Source organism: Onthophagus taurus, chromosome 2 (assembly GCF_036711975.1).
Source record: "Onthophagus taurus isolate NC chromosome 2, IU_Otau_3.0, whole genome shotgun sequence".
NCBI classification, from domain to species: domain Eukaryota; kingdom Metazoa; phylum Arthropoda; class Insecta; order Coleoptera; family Scarabaeidae; genus Onthophagus; species Onthophagus taurus.
In genome coordinates this window covers 3834591-3856676 of record NC_091967.1, presented here as the reverse complement: position 1 = coordinate 3856676, position 22086 = coordinate 3834591, and the positions used below count along the sequence as shown (strand labels likewise).

The 22086-nt window shown below is 33.6% G+C and overlaps 1 protein-coding gene and 1 long non-coding RNA gene across 3 annotated transcripts in view; one reads left to right on the top strand and one right to left on the bottom strand.

The window, feature by feature from the left end:
• The first annotated feature begins 5261 nt into the window (after positions 1-5261).
• LOC111418801 (neuronal PAS domain-containing protein 2-like) overlaps positions 5262-22086 on the top strand; it is a 57391-nt gene continuing 40566 nt past the window's right edge. For both annotated transcript variants that reach the window (XM_023051473.2, XM_023051472.2), the window contains exon 1: positions 5262-5645. The gene's annotated coding sequence lies outside the window, so the exon portion shown is untranslated. The remainder of the gene's footprint in view (positions 5646-22086) is intronic.
• On the bottom strand, positions 11407-12154 carry LOC139428908 (uncharacterized). Its single transcript, XR_011639578.1, has 2 exons — positions 11977-12154; positions 11407-11900 (listed from the first exon to the last, which is right to left on the bottom strand). It is a non-coding gene; the product is annotated as an uncharacterized lncRNA (long non-coding RNA).

The window sequence follows — 22086 nt, the reverse complement described above, 5'->3', positions numbered from 1 at the left end:
ATATTGGTGATGATGAATATTCCATCTAGAATACTTTCGATGATATGTTATTAATCTTTTCATATTTTGCCGCAGAGATTGCGTTTTGAACCTCACTGATTGATATAGGTGCCATGACACTATCCTTTCTATGGTGTGACGGACTGCTGTCTGTTTCCAAATCAGTTTCTCTATGCTTAATAGGTTTTGGAAATAATTTTTTCAAATGTCATTCATTTCACTATCACATATTATTTTTCCTGTTCCATCTCAGCATAGAGCTGTGTGCGATTTGTGCCTTTATCTTAACTGTCTAACAAATTTATACACATTCCTGGTGTTATTAGCTTTAAAGTGTACATATATTTCGGGAAAGTTTATATTTTCACTACCGACCATTCTCGTTTACGTAATACTCTTCGAAAATATTTAACGATTTCTTTAATGCTTGAAAAACAACTTTGAATGTCCTGAATTGAGTATAAGTCTAATATTAATTACTAAATTCAGTTTTTATGCTTCATTAATTCTTGTTGTTTGATTCTTTTCTAGTCATATTGCACTTTCATCAAATCCAAGATTCCAAGTTCCATGAGATTATTGATTTCCAATTTTAAATTAAGTAGTTCGTTTAAGATCTTATTATTCTTCTTCTTTTATTCAGGTTGTAACCTGTTTACGCATCATTCATTGTGTTTCATTAGAGCTGGAAATCCAACTTCCTGGTCTCCCGAGATCTCTTTCTAGCTAATCTTTGGTCTCTTTTGTCTTAATCAGCCAGGTTTCTTCCATTCTTTGGAAGTATTCATAAAATTTTTTTATTTCTCCCCTAGCAAATCTCATGACATATCCGAATCCGCAAAATTCTCTTACAATTTTGTTCCTAACTCTATCTTTTCTTGTCTTTTCCACTATTGTTCTTAAAGTACTCATCTCAGTTATTTCGCATCGCAGCCATATATCTTGGCCATGAGGATCGTGTATCAACAGATAATAATCAAAGGCAGCCTACAGGAAACTTAGAGACATTTTATGGGCGATATTCCTGTATATTTGAAAAGAAAGGCTGTCAATCAATGCGTGGTTCCTCCTTTGATTATGACATACGGTTCCGAAACTTTAACATTAACGGTGGCCATTACCAGGAGGCACAACGTAACGCAAAGAAAGATGGAGAGGTCGATACTGGGTGTAACCCTGAGGGACCACATACGAAATGAAGACCTACGAAGAAGAACTGGCGTAAATGATGCGGTCAACATTGTGGCAAAGCTCAAGTGGAACTGGGCGGATCATCGTCGCAAGAATGAAGAATGAGCAGTGGTTACCTGATTATAATACGTCTTCGATCGTTGACAATTCTCACAATTCTTACCCTAGGCCGGGGTAAATACCCAGATAAATACCCATTTTTTAAATACCTACCCGCCGGGCATTTACCCAGCGCCCATCACTGTGTATATCCCATTGGCACTTCCTTTCTTTGACCCACCTGCCAATGACATGTATTCTGCATCATTGTGTTGTAGCATTAATTTGCATTAATTAGTTATTTTAACTATTACTTTTCTTGTAACGTTTTTCAGGGGACGATTATAAGGACGAAATCAGGAGCTTTTTTGGAATTTATGTTGGTTTTGATTTCCTTTATGACTTCAGCTGGAGAGGCAAGTGGTATTCCTGCCCAATAAGGTTTCCTGTGGTTTGTTCCAGGTTGCAGAGACATTGAGGACAATGACAAGCTGGATAAACTGCCCTAAGAGGCACCTTCATGGGACCCCAACCCGGTTGTGGACTACAAAAAAGCCACCTAGAGCAAGTAATCAACAGTTGGGAAACCTCGAAGGTAACCTTACGCTGGAAAGGACTGCCAGGTCACAGACAAGCGAATGGTATGATAACTCCGCTGCAAAACAAAACCAAAGAGGTTTTATGCCTCAGCAAAAAGGATCTGAACGGCCCTAAAATACCATCTCTTCCACATTGGACAAGCTGAGGTTCAAACTTGTCGACTTTGCAACGACTACTTACATATACTGTGTAATTGCGTTCCCAGAGGCCGCCTAAGACACAACATTTTCGGTAAAGCTTTTTTGACACCCACCGACGTAAAGGAAGAAAACCTTGGAGCAATACTAAGGTTCATTGAATACCTACATTTGATATAATACTGTGGCTATGAAGTATTAGCCAACATAATAATAAAATTATAAAATTAACTTTTGGCAGACTTTTTATTTTGCGTCTGTTATGTTTTGCTTCAGAAACAATTGTGTGCAAATATAAAAATAATAACAAATGAAATACAATTTTATGTTTTTTAAATGGAGCTGCTGCCACAGCACGCTACATCCACTTCCCCTCCTATAAAGAAAGAACAGAAAGAGGGATAACATTTAGTCAAAAATTTGAATTAAAATTTAAAATGTACTTTTTTAGTTTTATTAATTATTAAATTGTTGACTTCAGGAGAAACGTTTTCGTTCAGAAAGAAAGCCGGTTTCAGCAAATCGAGGCTTACATTTATTTCTTTACTGTCTTTCAATACAACGAAAAATTTTGAAAATCTCTTCAACACTCTGAAGGGACTTTCGTACCTAAGAGACAACGTAGGTTTAATTCCAGTAATTTTAACAAATACAAAGTTTGACCTGAATAATTCTTTGTGAACAAAAGGTTTTTGGCTAGAATGTATGGTTGACTGAACTGGTTTAATATCAGCAAAAGATGATTTTAAACGTGATAATAATGGTTCAGTTTCAATTGATGGTTCGGTAGGTAAGAAAAATTCTCCTGGTAATCTGAGTTGCTGACCATAAACCAATTCAGCGGATGAGCAACCTAAATCCTCCTTTAGGGATGACCTGAGACCTAGGAGAATCAAAGGCAAGTCATTGTTCCATCTAGTAGAATTACCTCAAGCAATAATCGCTGATTTCAAAGTACGGTGAAATCGTTACTTTGTGGGTGATAAGCAGATGTGTGTATTTGATGAGTACCTAAAAATAATTGGAACTTTGAAAATAATAGTGATTCGAATTGTCGTCCTTGATCGTGAGTGATCATGGTAGGAATACCGAAACGGCTGAAGTAATGCTTGAAAAAAGTATCTGCAATAGAGGCTGCAGAGATATCTTTTAGAGGAAAAGCCTCTGGCCACCGTGTGAAACGCTCAATGACTGTGAGCAGATAAGTACATCCAAGAGATGGAACAAGTGGGCCAACCAAATCAATGTGAATGTGTTCAAATCGAACTTTTGGAACTTTGATTTTGAGAATTGGCGATTTTGTATGCCTTTGTATCTTAACTTTCTGGCATTGTAAACATGATTTTGTCCAAATACGAATTTGTTTCGACATATGAGGCCAAAAGAATTTTGTTTTTATTAAATGAATGGTTGCTCGAATGCCAGGGTGAGATAAACCATGAAATTTTTGTATAACTATTTCTCTAAATTGCTGCGGAATGTAGATTCGCGGAGATTCCGTTGATATTTCACACCATAATTTGATATCAGGTAGCGTTGTGGGTTGTAGCAATAACTGATAGGGTGTTGTAGTGTGAGTGCGAGAAAATTGTTTATGTAGTAGGTTCGACAATTCGATATCTGTGAGTTGAGCTTTGTAAAGTGTAAGTGTGTCGGAGTACTGAGAATTTAGGGATTCAATATTTGTCCTGGACAAAGCGTCTGCAACAATATTGGAATTTCCCTTAATGTATCTCACATCGGATGTATATTGTGTTATGTAATTTAGGTACCTGGTTTGTCGTGGTGTTTTTTCTGTTGATGAAAATATTGCCGTAGTTATAGGTTTGTGATCGGTGAAAACTGTAAAATTGTTTCCATGTAGGAAATGATTAAAAAATTTTATGGCAGAATATATTGCCAGGTTGCGAGTTGCTTTGATCGGGGTCACCAAATGTGGCTATGAAGTATTAGCCAACATAATAATAAAATTAACTTTTGGCAGACTTTTTATTTTGCGTCTGTTATGTTTTGCTTCAAAAACAATTGTGTGCAAATATAAAAATAATAACAAATGAAATACAATTTTATGTTTTTAAATGGAGCTGCTGCCGCAGCACGCTACAAATACAATAATAACAATAATAAGGTTAATAGAATTAGGTTGCAATATTTTTTCCAGATAGTTTGCAAACCTTGAAGCATTTTATTCATTATTTCTGGCCCAGCTACCGCCTTCGTTTCTGATCGGAGATACCTATTTCCGATCCCCTTTAGATTCTAAGATTCTAAGAATTCTAAGATTCTATCTTCTTTAGATTCCCTTTATAACCCCTTTTAGATTCTTGATCAATCTCATTCTTCTTTTTCTGATATCAGTTGTAGGATTTCTTTATGATACTTATTGCTTTTCAAATTTCTCCTCTATGCTAAGGTATTTTACAGTAACTCAGTATCTCATCATCATATAACCAATTTTTGTTTTAGATTTCGTTTTATTCAGTCATATTTAAATAAAATCATTAACACTATAATATACCGTCTCAGAAAAAAAACTTTAAATAATTAATCATAAAAAAATACATCCGCATTCTATAAAACCGTATCAAATGTGTATTTATTTCTTTACTGTAGGCACAATCCAGAACAACAATAAACAGGATTCCGTGGATTTTACCCACCTACAATCACCATTCTTATAAAAATGTGCACGTGGATTTTATCCGATCTATTTATAAACAAGCACCATTCTAGATCCATTAGATTACATTTTATTTATAACCACTAGTAGAGACAGATCAAAGGTTTCTTAAGCAATTATAGAAACAAAAAAAATCGAAAATATAAATTATTCGTAATTGAAGCATGCCTAATAGGATTAAATTCAATTAACATAATCAAAATGATTTATATCTTACAAAAAAATCATTCATAAGCATTTATTTATTTTATAACAATTTTTTTTAAATAAATTTTATACAAAAATTTTTAATATAGACAACTTATTTAACACCCATTCATTATGTAGATATCTTGTAAAGAATTCTTTTGTAACATAAAATTGCAAATAGATGGCGTTTCTTTAAAATGTTCATTATTTCACGATAATATCTCAATTCGTCCTTGAGATACAATATTTTAAATTTTTATATTTCGAATATAAGCAACTTATTTAACATTCATTCATAACAAAGATATCTAACAAAAAATTTTGTTGTAATATAAAATTATACGATTTGTCAATAGATGGCGGTGTTCTCACTGCGTGTTCATAACGTAATTAATTAATGTTCCTGAAGATGGCAGATCGAAACGTCTGCAATTTTTATATGCATCAAAATTTGTTTAAATGTATACTAAATAAGTGTTTATTTTTGAATAATTTTTAACGTTTGGTGTCGTTATAATAAACCCCTCGTTTCGGTAATAAAAAATACGTTCGATGTGGTGTAAAAGGAACGTGTATCCCCCCTCTAACCAAAGTTGTTTTTGACGAACGATACGGTATGGTGGACTAACACAAAAATTCGTTAAAAATACGCAAAATTCGACTTCTCGTGACGATCATGGCACATCAGAGGTGTCGATCGCGGTTCGTGGTTTTGTTGCGATTATAACTGGGTTGGAAAAAAATCGGAAAAGCTTCGGTGTGAAGGTTAGAGAAGAGAATAATTAAAGGGGGCGAATAACCAAGAATAGGTAAGTTTACGTTTCTCTAAGCTGTTTACTTTATCGCCGACAATTTCTCGTTGCCCTCTTATCGATTGCAACGGAAAAGGAAATTGTAACGTTTCAAAAATTGCATCTCAACATTTTTTTCTTCAAGACCTTTAAAAAGTAAGATTTTTTTAATATATGGGTCACAACTGGCATCTCTTTTTGAGCAACCAGGTCATCGACCTTTTTGGTCTTTTATTGAGTAAGGGCGGGGTGAATGGGGAATACATTTCTTCTTCTCGCAGTGATCACGTATCTTCATTTTCAATATAACTTCTAGAATTTAAGAGTGCTGAAAAGAATATTTTGTTTGTTCGATAGGTGGCGACAAAATCGATTGTTTTATCATCAACTGAAAGAGAGGTTATATTATCACTTGATTTTTGATATTGATGCTTATTTTAAAAAAATACAAAAAGTTCATAACTAATTAAATCAAAATACTTTATTGTTTTTATAATTTAAGAGATATTTTCAAAAACTTAAGAAGTTTCTTTCAGTTTCTTTTCTGATTTATTAGAACAAATTAGAACTTTCCAATTTTGTTTGCAGTTTGTGTTGGTTTCAGTAAATTTGGTTGCCTAACTTTGTATATTTATTATAAATTCTACAAAATTTAGATGTACAGAATATTTTTGCTTTATACACGGTGTATTGATGCGTTGAAATTGTTCTAGAATATTCCGTACCAAAATAGGTCTAGACAAGTCGCCAGGAAAACTTTACCTGTAATCTTAACGAGATCTAAAGAAGAAACCGTAAAAACCAAAACTAAACCTGCAGCAGAAAAGATAAATCAGACTTAAGATAAAGTAGAGGCAAAGGAAATAGTTGGAATCAATCGAAGTGCAATATTGTACGGTCTAACTAGACTAAAGGCTTATATATTGAAGAAGAAAATGTATTCAATTTATTATTATTATATTATATGGATAATCGCTTAGACCAAACTTCTAAGTTCACGATTTTTGGGCCTGATTCTGCGCATTGCTGTCTTCATAGAGCATGCGAAAATGCTTCATTATGACAAACTTTGTGCACATAGTACACTGTTGCCTTCTCTTTCTGTCATCTTTTCTTCAACAGAGATAACAACGGTTTTGTACTTTTGTTGTAGTTGCTGTTGTGTTCCTAGTGGGTTGGTTACTTTGTACTTCTGGTACAACTTGTATCATAAGCTCTTTTAGTTGGCGTTATACAGGTGTCTCATAGGCTTAGGACATATGGAATATAAAAGATGTAAAATGAGACGCCGAAGACGACTAATTAATAAAATATGGGGGATGCCATTTAAAAAAATGAAGTTATGGTGCTTCCAAATTTCGAAAAGTTAACGTGTCATAGTAAAGTGACCAAACGATCTAGACAGCCGTTCTGGGCACCAAAACATACTCCATCATGTTGTTTAAGCATGTTCTGAATCCTAAATTGATATCTCAAAAATTGAGTGTTCTATGATTTTTTTAACAAATGTCCACTGGAGCAGATTTTTCTAGAAAAAATCGGATAACTCGAGAACGGCCGAGTCAAATTGCAAAAAGTAAAGTTATTTATAAACTTTCAAACCAGACAAATCCAAATATGTAAACATATACAGGGCGTTCCATTTAAAAAAATAAAGTAGGTGGCGACTTCCGGTATAACCGGAAGTGTTAGAAATCTGAAAATATTTTAGATGAAGAGAACGTAATTGATAATACTTAAGTCTGCATTCTCAAATTTTTTGTTTGGCCAGAACCCCAGAAACGCCTAATGACCGGTCTCGCTGAGACACCCTGTATATCCTTGGCCATATCCTAGAGTACAACTTTTGTAAAAAAATAATTACGACAGCTACTAGCTTGCACAACTTTTTAAGAAATGATAAATGTTCTTGGCAACCTGATGAACTACAGCAAACAGAAGTGCCACAAGGTTTAGACCCGTATTAGAAATATGAGAGGCAATTGTACTCGTTATACAATCAATGTTCGAGATTAATTGTCAAAATATTTCAGTACTACTGAAGGACTTGTTCATTGGCAAAATTTACGGATTTTGAGAAGCCGAAGACAATTCCAATAATATCTATTATTATATAAAAAAATGTAGTCCTATTATGATAACTAACTTCTGCGCTATAGTTATTCTTCAATTTCACGATGGACCAAGATACGTAAACTCTCGCATCAAATTCTTATTATCGATTGCAAGATTCAACTGGCATGACCTTTGTCATGCCAGTTGGCTAAGCTTATCAATACTATATAAGTTCCTGCCATCTGCGGCAGAGTTTTGGCAGTTCATTATTTCTTTATTAGTCCAGTTTTCTTGGGATGTTGAAGCTGTATAGGGCGTCAGGCGTCATATAGTTAGGCTTTTATGATAATATATGGCGGATTTTGAACAAATATTTGATCCATCGTAACTGATAACTGACAATTCAATTCTGCCCCTTTTTACTTGAAAAATTCCACAAGGATTTGGTCGCTATCAGCTAACTTATTATTTCTTAGCTTTTAAACAGCATTTTAAGCAGTTGATCAAAATACTGGGTCGATCTGTTTAATATTCAGTTGTGGTCCGACACAAGATTCCCTTCTTTGTGCTTGCACCACGTAATTCCTTAGGCCATGCTAATTCCATATGAATATCCGATGAATAAATATATCTTAACATATCTTGCTTCTTTGTTTTTGCATAATGTATTTCTTAGGTAATTGACTCTTCGAAGAAACATATAAATTTAATAAAATTTATACTTATATTTTATAATAATGATAACATACGTATTTTTGAGTACATACAAAAAACAGCGCGTGCCGTAAATAAATATATAACATATTCTCAAAACAGGAACAGTCTGTTTACAAAACATTATTGATTACAACACCTCAATATTTATTATTCATATGTGAGTATTTTTCATTGTAAATGTTCTTCAAAATATTTGAACCGTTAAAATTTATACGAAATAAAAAATAATTTTGTGACCAAAACTAATATTTACAAATCGCACGCGTTTAGTACTTATTTACCCTAAACTTACACAAACTTACCTTGCTTATCATCTAAAAAAATGCAACAATGATAACGAAAATTGATGCAATCATTTATCGTTGACATGGCGACTAAAAACTTAAGTTTTTGATTAAATAGTAATGATAAATAATGTGAGGGGAGCCGCGATTTGTTGAACTTTGAACTGCTTCTAAAACTTCTTATAGTTTTAATCACTTAATTTAGAAATAATGATAAAGTTATGATTTGGAAAAATGTTTTATGAGTAAAAGTTTTTTATTAATGAAACAAAATATAAACTGTAGTATGCAAATTGGAAGCTTGAAGTCATTAAAAGTTAAGTGAGACTTGTAATTAACTTCTTCCGAGCTTGTTATTTTTCAATCAAAAATATGTCACTTACATTACAAGCGCAGTCTTTATATTCAATTAATATCATGTGACACATGATTCCGTAAATTTTATAAATAGTAATAGGAAATCTAAGAAAAATTGGCATTTTATTGTCGCCTTGTAAATTATCAATTGATTAAAGGCGGTTTGGTTACGTGTTTCGGTTCATTCTTGAAAGAGTACACGTGAACGTAAGAAGCCGTTCGTTCACGTGTCCTCCGGCGTCTGCAGAAGGACGAGGCGATCATCAGGGCAGATATTATCCTTGCGGGAAATCAGTTGGTTATTATGGGACGCTTAAATATATCTCGGATCATCTCAATTACGTCACAACGTATGCGTAGGCGTTACATAAAATTCAAAACGTTAAATAAAAAAATTGTTTCTTAATTTGTGATTAAATTCAAAACAAAAAATGATTAAATAATCAACAAATTTCATGTATCTTGTTCCTTAGGGATTTTTAAGCTAGTTATATATCTTTTTTTATTTGCATTACAAGATAAAATCTCCTTACTATCTCGAGGTCTTATTGTCGTCGGTTTTGATGACGTCTTGCACAGCGCCATCGTCTGTCATCCCAACACTAATGAATCTTGAATAAGTAATCAACGATGCGGGGCACCAATTTGTGGTTCTGTGGGGTGCCGCGCGTGTTCCCCTTTCTTGGCATTCTTTCAAACAATACATAAAAAAAGGTGTATAAAAGAACGTGGTTGGCATGATTTAAATCGCATCACTTAATTCAGTGATTTATTTGTGAATTAAATCAATCAATGTTTTTCCAAGAATTTGTATTTTAACAATTTTTTATAACACTGGACATGCTAATTAAACTGGACTAACGAATTTACTGTATTAGAGTATACTCAAAACGCCAAGGTAGATTTTAGCATATTTGATATCTGTATAAAGATGTATTGCAGAGAAAGACAAAAAGAAACGACGAAAAGGTCGTGTCTGGGTTAAACCATTAGTCGTCGACCTACTTTGGGTGCTTTTGCAAAACTTCTACGAGAACTCGCAGCAGAAGATTCTGCAAGATGTAAAAATCATCTACGAATGACAAAGCAAAATTTTGATACTTTTCTGGACTGTGCTCTGGTAAGCACTACTATGTACATCCCATAAACACGGATAATATTCATAGCCTTCAAGAAATTTGATTGTTACTTCTGCCTACCACTTTTTTTTTAGCCAACTAATCTAACTAAAAACTGGCAAAAAAGCATTTGTTTACACACGCAAATTTTGTTTTGCTGCACGTATTTGTCATCACTGGCGCCAGTGATTTCAGAAGGGTGCAGACTTTTCTGATCTATGCATGCATGATTTCAACTTGCATGCCAGTTGATGTTTACACATGAAATTTAATTTTGCCACTAAATCTATGCATGTCTAAACTCACCTTTAAGCCGAGGTCACTTAGGGCCGATGCAGTACAATACTGTATCATTTATACTAAGCTGAGGTTGCTTGCGGTTGAGGCAGTACAATTTTGTGTCAACTAATTTGATAATTAAGTAACTTACAAGGGAAGTGTCACAACTGTGTCTCACCGATTTCGATGCAATTTGGTACAGTCATAGAATGGGCCAAAATAAGGTTCGCACATTTTTTTATACGTGCGGTAAAAGCCCCTGGGGCGAGTTATAGGGGTTGAAAGTTTGGAGAAAAAGTACGTTTTCACTTATATTTTGAAAACGAAAAGTGCTATCAAAATTTGGTAAATTGTAACTGATATTCATTTTAAAAGAGCTTTCTTTTGATGTGTCACACATATAGCAGAGGGTTAAAAAGGGCGAACTACCCCTATTTTTTTGGAATTATTTAAAAACCACCCTATCGATTTTGGCGGCATTAAGTATACTTCTAGTGCGTTCAAAAATATTAGTTAAGGGTTTTTTCCCATTCGCCCTAGATCAACCCCAGCGAAGTTACGGGGGTTAACATGTAAGCACTTTTCGTAAGAATGATGTGATAAAATTGTCAGGTATTTTGAAAATACTTTAAACAAAACCGTAAATTAGTCGCACAATAAAATGTTTAGTGTAAAATAAGGCATAATACACCATATAGGGGTTGTTGGGGTTATCCACCCCCTTAAAAATTAATTCTATCCCGGGCGTTATTTGTCGATTACGGCGAAATTTGGTACTGTGTTTGTTTTATATTTGAAGTAAAAATTTTTGAAAATGGTTATAAGGGTTACAAATTAGGGGTAGTTTTTTGTTTATACCTCGAAGATGAAAACTGCCATCGTAACTGTGGTATTGTTTTTTAAAAATCTATCTATCGATGTTCCACGAGGTAAACTACCCTCATTTTCTTTAAATAATAAATATAAAACTACTAGATAAATAAGATATTTTATTTATTTATGAGTTAAAAAGCAACTGACAAAAAAAATAGTTCAATATACCAAAGAAGTTTATTCTACATTACTAATTGACGTTTTTTATGTATTATATTAATTTTCAATATTAAATTTATTTTTATTCTACGTAGTGTTGGCAAAAATGAAAGTCGTGGAAAAAATGTTTTAAACATAAGGATTTTTTACACCATGCACATGTTATGACCGCTATATCCCCACAGATATCACACGTTGGCTTCTCACTCGAAAAGCAAACTTCCACGGGATTTTCAAAATGGTCTGGTCTCTCCTCTATATAGCCACTTGCAAACCATGCGTATTTAAAAACATTTATAAACCGAGGGGAAGCCAACTGGTTATGCGTCAACGATTGCAATTTTAATATGTTATCCCTCTGATGTAAATTGACATCATACTGGTAAAGAATAATCTGATCAGAGAATCTTCTAATAAAATTTTTCCATATTCTGAAACCAAATACATCTAGGGGCTGTTTTTGACCTGTTGTCCCTGCAGGTATAGATAAATGTTTAAAATTAGTACCTGATGGAGTTATTTCACTAATAACTTCAGGACAATGGCCACTCCAAGAATCTAATAATAATAATGATTTAGAACCAGTATTTGGAAAATATACATTTTGGAGCCAATTTTTCATGTGTTCTGAAGTTAACTTTCCAGATTTTGATGCCAAAACGTATATATTGTCTGCTTTAAACATTGTATTTGCTACCCTCGAAGTTACGATGGCAGTTTTCATCTTCGAGGTATAAACAAAAAACTACCCCTAATTTGTAACCCTTATAACCATTTTCAAAAATTTTTACTTCAAATATAAAACAAACACAGTACCAAATTTCGCCGTAATCAACAAGTAATGCCCGGGATAGAATTAATTTTTAAGGGGGTGGTTAACCCCAACCACCCCTAAATGGTGTATTATGCCTTATTTTACATTAAACATTTTATTGTGCGACTAATTTACGGTTTTGTTAAAGTATTTTCAAAATACCTGACAATTTTATCACATCATTCTTACGAAAAGTGGTTACATGTTAACCCCCGTAACTTCGCTGGGGATGATCTAGAGCGAATGGGAAAAAACCCTTAACTAATATTTTTGAACGTGCTGGAAGTATACTTAATGCCGCCAAAATCGATAGGGTGGTTTTTAAATAATTCCAAAAAAATAGGGGTAGTTCGCCCTTCTTAACCCTCTGGTATATGTGTGATACATCAAAAGAAAGCTCTTTTAAAATGAATATCAGTTACAATTTACCAAATTTTGATAGCACTTTTCATTTTTAAAATATAAGTGAAAACGTACTTTTTCTCCAAACTTTCAACCCCTATAACTCGCCCCAGGGGCTTTTACCGCACGTATAAAAAAATGTACGAACCTTATTTTGGCCCATTCTATGACTGTACCAAATTGCATCGAAATCGGTGAGACACAGTTGTGACACTTCCCTTGTTAGTAAAATCAAGCTATTAGTTTTTTTTCTAAGAAAGTAAAAATTTATATATTGAAAATAAAACAATAAATTTAAAAAAATGTTTCTTGAGTACATTTTCATGATCCCACTTTATTTTATTTTTTTATCAACTCAAAAGAGCTACTTAAATATTAACTCAAATTGGATTTAAAGGGGTCGTGTTGCGTTACACCGCACAACAAAGAACCTATATTTAGCCATAAATCCGCTCGGCGAGACCTTCACCGTGGAAACCTTATTTGCGTTATTACAGGTGTTCCGCTAGCTTGTGGATGATGTGTTCCCTCAATCGTTCCTCACGTATGGTAGGTTAAGAACGAAACGACTTCATCTTTATGTACTCAATAACCTATCTACATTACGTATTTTCTAGGTAATGTTTCACATGACATACTAAATTGTACTTTAATGAACATCGATAACAATCTATATCAGTTCAAGATATCAATGAACAAAGGATGTTTGTTTCGTGTCACTATCATTCGATAAAAACTTAGCGAATAATAAAAACTGGAAATATAGTGTTAATTTCCCTTACTTAATATTGCAATTTTCAAAAAGAATGCAACTTGCGCATTAAAAATTTATTGAAACTGTGACATTTTCAAAAATGTAATCTACAGTGTGTTCGTAAAGTAGCGGATATAGGCGATAAAATCATTATAAACGGTTTATGAAAAAATCCTTGAAACTGGTCTAAAGATTTAAATTTTTTGCAAATTTTTCATCAAAATGTCAAAATGATGAAAAATGATTTAGTAAGTAGTTGACCTCCTTGATACAACATTTCCTGATCGTACACTGCATAGCTCATTAGTATGGTAAACCTAGCTGTGACTAAATTTAAACAGCATGGACATCTTCGAGATTTGTCGAAGTCTGCCCGACCAAATTCTTCAGGGGAGGTTCAACACAAGGTGGTTTTGGCTAAGCAAGGAAACCCTTAAGTTACTGTCAGAGATATTGGGTTGCATTTAGACATTAGTAAATCAACGGTTCATGAAATTTTAAAAACTGCAAAATATTATTCCTATAAAGTAAACCTCATTCAAGAGCATTGAGAATTTTGCGACGATGACTTTGTCAAAAACATATTTTTTTCGACGAGGAAACATTCACATTGAGTGGACAAGTAAATAGACAAACTTGTCGGTATTGGGCTACCCAAAATCCACACATTGAAAAAGATCAATGTGTGGAGCGAAATAGTACGGGATACTGTGCTGAGTTTTTACTTTTTGAGGAAACCTTAACTTTTGTTGGTGGTGGAAGGTAGAAAGGTGCATATGTTAGCATACGCGGATGACATCGTGGATGATGAAGTTTTGTAAGGGGGGGAGAAAAAGAACAGAAAACTGGAGATGGGAGGGAAAAGAGATCGAGGAGGTTAAGGAGTATACTTACTTGGGGTATGTGTTCAGGGAGGACAACAGGGAGGGGTCGCATGTGATAGCTATGGCAAAAAAGGCGAATAAGGTGATGGGACAAGTATGGGGTTGGGGGAAGAGAGTCTTTGGAAGGAATGTGGCAGCGAGGAAGATTATGTTTGAAGGTTTGGTTAGCAGTGTTAGCAGATGGAGAGAGCAGGCAATGCTGGAGGACGTGCAAGCTAGATACTGGAGATGGGTGCTTGGGGTGGCGAGAGAAACACCGGGGTATATAGTGAGGGAAGAGGTAAAGGTGGATAAAGTCAGAGTGGAGGGGGGCAGGAGAGCAGTGAAATATGAAGAAAGAATAGAGGGGAGGCCAAACTGCGGGATCTTGGGAGAGTGTTGGAGGGAAATTAGAGAGGGAAAGATCAAATATGGGAAAGGAGACAGAGACAACTATTATAGACGAGCGGGCTACTCGGTAACTGAGATAAATAGTAGACAAAGGGTGGGTAGGGAGATGTGGAGGGAGTTGAGAGATAGGGACCGAGATGTGCAGAGACAGGAAAGAAGGACACAAATAAAAGAGGCGAGGTATAACGAAAGGTACAGGGACATAATAACGGAGGGGCTGCCTAGATACTTGTTATTGGAAGGGGATGAGGAAGGGAAGAAGTTGGTGGCTAGGTTCCGTTGTGGAAACGAGGAGAGAGCTAACAGATACTGGATGGCCGATGAGGAGAGGTGGTTATGCAGGGAGGAATGGGAAACGTTGAAACATATGTTGAATGGGTGCAGTGAGTTGAGGGAGGAGGAGTTGGACCGAGGGCAGATCTTAGGAGAGGGGAAACGATGGATGAGAATGGTTGTGGGGGTGAGGAGACAAAGGGATGGATGAGGGGAGGATTGGGCCGAGGAGCCGAGGGTATGGAAATGGAGGAAGAGGGTGGAGGGTGAAAATAATATACTAATGACATATATTATATTAGGATGTATTAAGGGGAAAATTGTAATTATCAAAAACAATAAATATTCCTGAACTTTTGTTGGTAGTTATTCCAACAAGATTGTGCGCCACCACACTTCAATAAGCTTTACTAAATCAGTTTTTGACATTTGGGAATTTGTTTAAAATAATTGGTTACCATAGTTACTCATGGCTATTGATATTTTTATCATGTCAAGCAAATTTGAAGAAGATACTCTTTAAAGTAATTTTTCTCGATTAAAGTAATTTTCTTATGCAACCAATATTAATATTGACTGTACTAGATTCAGAAAAAGCTGTTCTTTCATCTTCCGTATTATCATTTGAAAAAAATATCGATGACGTCATAACTCGTTTAAAAATGGCGGAAAAAAATTGAAATCTACACCAAAAAATTGAAATTTCAGGGATTTTTCAATAAACCGTTTATAATGATTTTATCACCTATATCCGTTACTTTACGGACACACTGTATAATCTACAATTTTTAAAAATACTAAGAAAATATTTTAAGTTTTAATAATTTTTTGGCAAAATTCCCATTTGACAAATTACCAAAGTATGTTGCTTATGACAATTATTCGTGAAGTGTTTAAGTGAAAACGATAATATTTTAAGATGATTTGGTGATACAGAAACAAAATATGCTAAGTTAAAAGCTCATGGGTTCTATGGATAACATCGCAGCTTACAACATAAAGTTAACATTCAGCTCCGTCAAAACCTCCATAATACCACTTCCCAACAACAATGCCAAGAAAGAAAAATCATTTACACAGTAATAATTTCTCTCTTAAGAATTGGTTGAGTAAGTATTTTTTGAATAGCTTGCAAGTCGCAAGGTCCTCTTAAGCACGAGGCAGTCGTTGATCGCCGTCTTAAATTTTAACCAAATATTGCCATAAAAAAAGAAACAAAATAATGGGATATTGTTTTTCATTGGAACACAATAACCGCCTCATATTTCTGGTTATTGGTTTATTTACATTCTGAGACGACTCAAAAATACAACATCCTGGATACTCTTGAGACTCGGCATCAAGGGCATGAAGCTGCCGCAACTGGATATATACAGACAAACAGTGTTGAGCCGGAGCTCGAGCCGCAGTTTGTTGTCAGTTTGCCAGCTAAATTCGTTTACATTATATCAAAAGCAGCGAATCTCAATATTAAATTTACAACACTATCTCCGATATTATTTTTTAATTCAAATTTATATAACGTAAATTTATATAAAATCAACTTTGTACTTTGTTAATTTTAATCTTGTTGTTATGTTGATGTTTAAAATCAAATAATTTTTTGTTGTTATTTTTAAAACTTATTGAGAATCGCCGATCGAGCCTGACTGCACGATGCATATTCTACACAACCGCGACCTCCTCAAAGTCAAACGCAAGGACACAACAATAAACGTTGAACAGTTTGCGAACAGTTTACATACACGGTTTGTAAATGTGACAAGATCAAAACGAACGAAGAAAAAATTAATCGTGACTCTCGATGTTTTTTTGTCCTAATGCTATGGAAGTAATTGCAAGTGATCACAATTACACCGCGAAATCAGTCCTTGAAACTGCGACGATTTGCGACGCGTTCTATATTTATCCGGGGCGATAAAGATAGAATGCGACGGACAAATAAGTCGTAATAGAACGCAAGGACCACTCTGCAACTGGGTACAAAGTATCGCATCATAGACCGTTTCCTGTCTAATTTATTATTTGTTTTATAGTTCTGCACATTGTCCGATAATTAAAGACGGGACACAATTCCAGTACACACCGACATCAATAACTCGTTACGAAACGAAAACGCGCTCTCGTTTTATTATTTTCTTGTTTATTGTTCGTAGATAACTCGTATCTCCACAAAATGATGCATTTTTGTTATATAAATAGCCCAATTGTAAACATCGATAAATTAAGCTGATGTCTCAACACTAAGTAAATACTAGCCATAATTACCTATGCAGATTTAATAATATTCTATTTTCGTTCCAAAACGCATATTATTCACAAATTTTTCAAAAATTTAACTTTTTAAAGTCACGTGTCATTTGAGTGGAAATGTTTGTGTGATTCGGAGTCTGTTTGTCTGCAAAAATTACGTAACACGGAAACTGCAAACAAACAGATCCAAATAAGTGCACTCTGTACGTTCTCAGATCCTCGCGTGCGCATCTCGATGCATTCATATAATAATATAGCGTTCGTTCGAAATGTGTATCTATTATTTAGCATTAATTTCGCACGAAGGTCTATCGACAATAAAATAACGCACGATTTTCTGCACGCAACCGTACCGTTCTTGTTTGCTTCTGCATTACGTTGTTTTTTTCGCTGTTAATTGATTTCGACGAAATGCGCTTGTTGCAAGGAAAAAACAAACAGTTATTTTTCTATTCAACATCGTATTTAAGAAAAATTCATTGTTATGTTCAACTGTAAACAATGTTGGAAGTAAACACTTGTAATTAAAACTAATAGAGTAATTTTAAGTTGATGTTAATTTGATTTCAAAGTAAATAAATAGAATTGAGTTAATTGTTTTAATGTGTAGTGTTTGATATGTATAAGTTTTAATTTGTTCTTCCAACTCCATATGTGTTTTAAACAGCATGAACGTAATTTATTTTGTAAAGAATTTATAACAATAAACCGAAAGCCAAAAAGCAGCACAGAGGTGTGCTTTTAATTTCAACCGTGCTCGACCTCGCATTTCCAAAATAGTTTGTCTTACCAGTCGAATGATGTCATGAGATACACTTTGATTGGTGTAGCCCAACTTCTTCAATTATGCAGTAAATTGCAACGAAGCAAGTTTTTCTTCTGCATAATCCTTGACATAGCCCATTAACAGTGGTGTTTTTGTGGTGGCAGTATTGCGTGTACTATACATACGTTGAATAAGGCCGTAGGGAGATGTTGCACAGAGGAAGATAGGTTGAGGAAGTTGAGGAAAGACGTAATGATACGCAATTCTCCTAGAGCGGTATCCATACTTCGTATTGAAGTATTTTAGAAGAAATATTTAATATCATTAACACTCTTTTCGCATCTAGAAAAAGCTCTTATTGGATTTAACTCGTTGCTGTGTAAAATAAAGCCCACTATAAATCTTTTGTTAACCCTTTGTGTCCCAAGTAGTCAAAAATTTTGAAACTCTGTGACAGAATTAAAAAGCTATCAAAATACACTCAGTAGAGGCCTTTGGAATCAATTTTAGCAAAATAGGCAATCCCGTTTCGTGGACGCAGTAAATATGAATATTTATTTATCAGACCTGTATTTACAGAACGACGAAAATCTGAAAATCTGTGTCAAAAAAGATGCAGATTCAAAAATTCCTGGAAGCCGTATTTATTGAAATTAAGGAATGAGGCTTATTCTAAATTACAGCTCAAAGCTTTCTCTTTACAATGATGTATAATAACTGTTGGGTTGGATTGGAAAAATATTGAGAAAAAAAATGTTGAAACAAAACTTACATTTTCGTATAACCTAAAACTATCAAAAAAGATGCTGATTTAAAAACTCCTGGAAGCCGTATTTATTGAAATTAAGGAATGAGACTTATTCTAAATTAAAGCTCAAAGCTTTCTCTTTAAAATGATGTATAATAATTGTTGGGTTGGATTGGAAAAATATTGAGAAAAAAAATGTTGAAACAAAACTTACATTTTCGTATAACCTAAAACTATCAAAAAAGATGCTAATTTAAAAATTCCTGGAAGCCGTATTTATTGAAATTAAGGAATAAGACTTATTCCAAATTAAAGCTCAAAGCTTTCTCTTTACAATGATATATAATAATTGTTGGGTTGGGTTGGAAAAATATTGAGAAAAAAAATGTTGAAACAAAACTTACATTTTCGTATAACGTAAAAGTATGAAAAAAGATGCTGATTTAAAAATTCGTGGAAGCCGTATATATTGAAATTAAGGAATGAGACTTATTCTAAATTAAAGCACAAAGCTTTCTCTTTAAAATGATGTATAATAATTGTTGGGTTGGATTGGAAAAATATTGAGAAAAAAAATGTTGAAACAAAACTTACATTTTCGTATAACCTAAAACTATCAAAAAAGATGCAAATTTAAAAATTCCTGGAAGCCGTATTTATTGAAATTAAGGAATAAGACTTATTCCAAATTAAAGCTCAAAGCTTTCTCTTTACAATGATATATAATAATTGTTGGGTTGGATTGGAAAAATATTGAGAAAAAAAATGTTGAAACAAAACTTACATTTTCGTATAACCTAAAACTATCAAAAAAGATGCTAATTTAAAAATTCCTGGAAGCCGTATTTATTGAAATTAAGGAATAAGACTTATTCCAAATTAAAGCTCAAAGCTTTCTCTTTAAAATGATGTATAATAATTGTTGGGTTGGATTGGAAAAATATTGAGAAAAAAAATGTTGAAACAAAACTTACATTTTCGTATAACCTAAAACTATCAAAAAAGATGCTGATTTAAAAACTCCTGGAAGCCGTATTTATTGAAATTAAGGAATGAGACTTATTCTAAATTAAAGCTCAAAGCTTTCTCTTTAAAATGATGTATAATAATTGTTGGGTTGGATTGGAAAAATATTGAGAAAAAAAATGTTGAAACAAAACTTACATTTTCGTATAACCTAAAACTATCAAAAAAGATGCTGATTTAAAAACTCCTGGAAGCCGTATTTATTGAAATTAAGGAATAAGACTTATTCCAAATTAAAGCTCAAAGCTTTCTCTTTACAATGATATATAATAATTGTTCGGTTGGATTGGAAAAATATTGAGAAAAAAAATGTTGAAACAAAACTTACATTTTCGTATAACGTAAAAGTATGAAAAAAGATGCTGATTTAAAAATTCGTGGAAGCCGTATATATTGAAATTAAGGAATGAGACTTATTCTAAATTAAAGCTCAAAGCTTTCTCTTTAAAATGATGTATAATAATTGTTGGGTTGGATTGGAAAAATATTGAGAAAAAAAATGTTGAAACAAAACTTACATTTTCGTATAACCTAAAACTATCAAAAAAGATGCTGATTTAAAAACTCCTGGAAGCCGTATTTATTGAAATTAAGGAATGAGACTTATTTTAAATTAAAGCTCAATGCTTTCTTTTTAAAATGATCTGTAATAATCTCTGGTCACATCTGGACGAATAAGTTTAAATATACCTAAAAACCCTACAGTGCGGATTGTGTAATTTTTTATACAGATTCTTTCTTGTATAGTAGAAAGTACCGACAGCTCTAACACATAAAGGGGACATAAAGGGTTAAGTTAACCGAAATATAGATATGGTTACAGTTGTTTAAAAGACTTTGAAAAACGATTTCGTCATTATATTTTAATTACAAAATATTAGGTCACACATTCTTTGTAAAATCTTTTCTTTCTTGCTATACACCTTTTTTTTATGAAGCTTTTCTGTTCTTTGTTCTCTTTGTTCTGGTATGAAGTAGGTATTGCGAGCATGTCTTGCTCGCAAACGTGATGTCCTCTACATGACCTACCCCAACCGACAAAACTTGCGCAGGTCAATATTTGGCGGCGTACTTGACACCGGCAAATGGGACAACCCATAAAACCGCACAAGGCCATGACCGAGACTCGCACACGTTCAGTTTTATCGGTCGGAACTTGAACTTCGCTTTTACTTTTATTCTTACAGCAAGTCAAAGCGAAAAATAAAAGAATCTTTTATAATACAAGATTATTTCGATTACTTTTATGATGCAAGAGTTTTATTTTAGCTTTAAAAGTAAAATATAAAATGTTATCATTACCCTTTTTATGTAATACTAGTAAATAGATAAGCAACAACTAATGGCGTTTAAATTATTCGAAGGTTACTTAAATAAACATTGGTATATACGTTTTTCTAGAACGTAAGTGCATTCTCATTAATATGCAATAAATAAATGTAGAATAAAAAATCTAGAATAGATTTGCTAATTTCTTTTATTAGTTAAAGTGTTAGGTTGCAAGGTAATTTAATATGCACCTCTCTAACCGCCTATTATATTGATCTCTTTCTGTGTGTATGCCTACATATATAATGATAGATTACACTGACCTTGTGCAACGTAAACCGATGAGAACAGGGCGGGTGTGTTTTTGGTGAATCATCGATCGATTCGTGAACATTATTAATGCAATTTTCTTACTTAGAATTTGACCAAATCATATTTAAGCCCATTTCACATATTATTGTGTTAACTATGATTAGTGATTAAATAAAGTGACATTAGATTAGATTAAAATTAATTTATCACGACCTATCTATGCTAACAAATAACATGATGCACTCATGGAAATACTCTAACAAATAGAATAATAATTTTTAATCATTTTTTCCTGGAAATTTTGATAATATTATCTTAAAATTTTTATAGCAAATTTAAATTTGTAGTTGTAATTGCATTTTTTGTAATTATAGGCGTTATAAACACGTTCGGGCGTTTATATACCCACATAAGAATGCAACAACACTGTTCGAAAGGTTACATAACTTCGTAGTTATAAAATCTTAATTTTCTTGTGCATACGAAAAGAGAAACGAGAAGAACATCGCAGTGGCGATCCCTTTACGTAGTTTCTACGCCCAACGACGATCGACTTGATGGGTTTGACCGACTTTTTAACCACAAGGTTTTAACTCTCGACGAACGACATCGACAGCCGCTTGCTGCATTATCTCCGCCGGTTCTATTAATAGGTTTCAAGGCTCGAGATGTTAACAACAATGTAATTACTTTAATTTAGGAAAATCAACCAAGTTATCATTCGCT